At 37.4% G+C, this 3155-nt stretch overlaps 1 pseudogene; it reads left to right on the forward strand.

Annotated features, from left to right (window-relative positions):
• Positions 1 to 821: 821 nt before the first annotated feature.
• LOC143641333 (actin-related protein 2/3 complex subunit 1A pseudogene) lies at positions 822 to 1937 on the forward strand (annotated as a pseudogene).
• Positions 1938 to 3155: the final 1218 nt, after the last annotated feature.

Below are 3155 nucleotides of genomic sequence, written 5' to 3' on the forward strand. Positions count from 1 at the left end.
ATACTAGATTTCAAAATTATTTCCACACTTATTCATGTGAAAATAACTAGAGGTATAGTTTTCAGCTTTTTTCAATGATGTCTGTCATTTATGATCCTGAACTTCTTGGCACATTCTGTACGGTTTATTGCTTTATGACTTCTTGCATTCTTTTTTAATACTATGCAAGTGATCACAGGAAGCAGATACTTCAGAGATCTCTAGTTCTGCTTACTAACCAAGCTGAACCTAAGTTAGATGACTCAGCACCATCCCAACCTGACATGTTTTTCATCGTTTTTCACAATCCTAATGTTCAAGCTGACTGATGGTTTCTGTACATTCATAACTTCACATTATCATGACCACTAAGTTAAAAAAAATGATTTTTATGACATATAACTTCTAAGGCTGAACAATATAGTCACAGACTTCACTAAGGAATAAAATTATAACTAGAACATAATCTGATTAAATTTATATAGCATACTGTTTTATACATCAGTGTAAATACAATGGATTCTTCATTTTTCTAAATGAAAAGCATCTCACCATCTTTTAGAGCACTCAGCCTAATCATTGCTATACAGATGTAAATTTACTAAAGTGATTTTCTGCCTTCACCTGTGCCAGCTGAAGCCTGATCTTCCAAATTGACCCCAGGAATTCTTGGCTCCAATCTGTTCCTGACCATTGTGACCCCCAGCTTTTTATCCTTTGAAAATGCAAAGAGAGAGAGAGAGAAAGAGAGAGAGAAAATTTTTTAATATTTATTTTTTAGTTTTCGGTGGACACAACATCTTTGTTTTTGTATTTGGTGCTGAGGATTGAACCCGGGCTGCATGCATGCCAGTCGAGCGCGCAACCACTTGAGCCACATCCCCAGACCCCTGCATCAGTTTTTACTAGAGTGAATCACCTGCCATACCTAAAAGAGGGACATTACCCAGATGACCCTTAACCCCAATAATAATGAAGTGCACATCTGTAAGAAGAATGGGAGCAAGTGAGTGAAAGCTAATGAACCCAAGGGGCCCAGGGATCCCTTGGAATTATTGACTGCTTTTATAGAAGGATGGCATGGCCACTTGTAGGGCAGATAGCAATGCCTATATCTGGAGTCAGAAAGACTGTGTCTGGAAACCAACACAGGTGATCCTGAGGTTTAATCACGCAGGCAAGTTTGTGAACTGATCCATCTCCTCTGGCAAACAATTTTGCTGTGGGAAGGAGAGCACGATTCATTTTTGTTTGTCCCTTCAATTCTGGAAATGACTAGTGGGTAAGCAAAGACTTTAAAAATATCATAGCTACATTGTCCTCACCTTGTATGGGCTTCCCAACATTTTGCTAGCTGCATGGTCATGTGATTTCAGATGTAGAGTATCTTCTGGGTCCAGTAAAGAAGTAGATGAAAAGCCAACCAATACTTCCAGGGGCAGCAAAATCCCTTTGGGTCAGCTGATGTCCATCAGAGTTTGTTGACAATGACACTGGTGACTGGGTCCACAGAATCAAAGTCTTTACCAGTGGGAGCAACTCCTCCTGGTTCAGTCACAACCACACCCTGCCTTGCTGCCAATGACTCAAAAAGGTCTCCACTCTGAAAATTAAGTCTTGCCACTCCTGATTGTCTCCGAGAATAGTGTTGTGGCTGCTGGCCCTGACTACTGTACAATACTCTTTGTCTTCAACCTAGACATTCCAAAATAGAGCATCATGCCCAACATGTCTGTCATGGACCATTTTTGCAACATGGACAAGAGGGCCACCACCCAAGACCCAATGCAGACTTGTAGACACTGCACAAGTCTAGCATCAGTAAAGTGTCTATTTATAAGGTGAACAAGTAAGATGGCCACAGATTTTATACTACTGGCACTGATGGCGTCAAGAAAAGTTGGAATTTCAAGAACTTAGTAGTACATCCAGTGTCTTCTGAATGTGAAACCAAGTAAGCCTCCACCATCCAGCATGAGAAACATAGCCACCACTTGCCTGTTGGTGAGGAAAGTAAGCCCCAAGAAAACACTTTAAACATATCCAGCAAACACTGTGTGCTTTTGTTTGAATTGGAGCAAGTGTTGCTTTTCTAAAAGCAGCAGTGTTTTTTGTTTGTTTGTTTTTGCTATTTCATCTCATTCTTGATGAAAGCTTATCTTTAAGTACTTTATTATGGAAAATTGTTACACTAGAAGGAATAGATAAGGGAGGTATGTACATTGTCTTTTAGAAAATTAAATAAAAATCCTGAATGTGGAAAATAAATAGAAATGATTCTTTACTACCATAGAGTTAAACATTGCTTTCAATATATGATGAACTAATCTTTTAATAAGACTGGCTTGTACAGGTTATTTAAATGTATCTTTTCTAAAGTGTCAGAAGCAGTAAAAGTCTCATTCCCTTATCACATAAACTAATAGATTCTACTAGAGCACAATATGCTGTTTGCTCACGACAGTAAGTCCTAGAGGAAGCTGTTAGCTCCCAATATGAAATGGCAAGATATGTGTTGTACTATTGTGCTTAGATGGGAAGACCTCAGATGGTTAGCAGAATGTGCCTGTGGGAGTCCACTATTGTACATTATAGTAACACAATCTTTAAGTCTTGGCATGAAATGACTTCTAAGCACACCACAACTATGAGATAATGCACAGAAACCCATAACTTATTCTCAGGTAAAATTAAAAGCAATCAGATTCCAAGAGTGTATCAGGAACATTCTATTCCTGAAAAGCCACAAGGAAGACAGGTCTTTTAAAAATATTTTATTTTGATACAATGTGGAATCTTAAAGTAAGTAAAATTATTTTAAAATGAATTTTCAAATTCTCTCAGTAATTACAATTACAATTAATTAAATTACAGTTATTAAAAATGACAGATAAGATTCCTGGCATAGCTTGTTTAAAAAGAGATGTTCAATTTTCTGGCTTCAAGATATTTACTTCTGAAGATAGTATGTCTATGATCTCAATTTACTCCATTTTGGCTTTTGACCAAACTATATCCATTAATCTTTTTTTGTCATTTTAATGTTCAAATCCTTTTATTCTTAAAATCAATATCATAGGAGACTATAGTGTACTGACAGACGTCTGGATTTCCTCCCAGATCACAGATGGACAAGCTAAACACCTTCAGTAAGTGTCCCTAGGAAATCACACAAA

This window comes from Callospermophilus lateralis, unplaced genomic scaffold (genome assembly GCF_048772815.1).
Source record: "Callospermophilus lateralis isolate mCalLat2 unplaced genomic scaffold, mCalLat2.hap1 Scaffold_96, whole genome shotgun sequence".
Taxonomy (NCBI): domain Eukaryota; kingdom Metazoa; phylum Chordata; class Mammalia; order Rodentia; family Sciuridae; genus Callospermophilus; species Callospermophilus lateralis.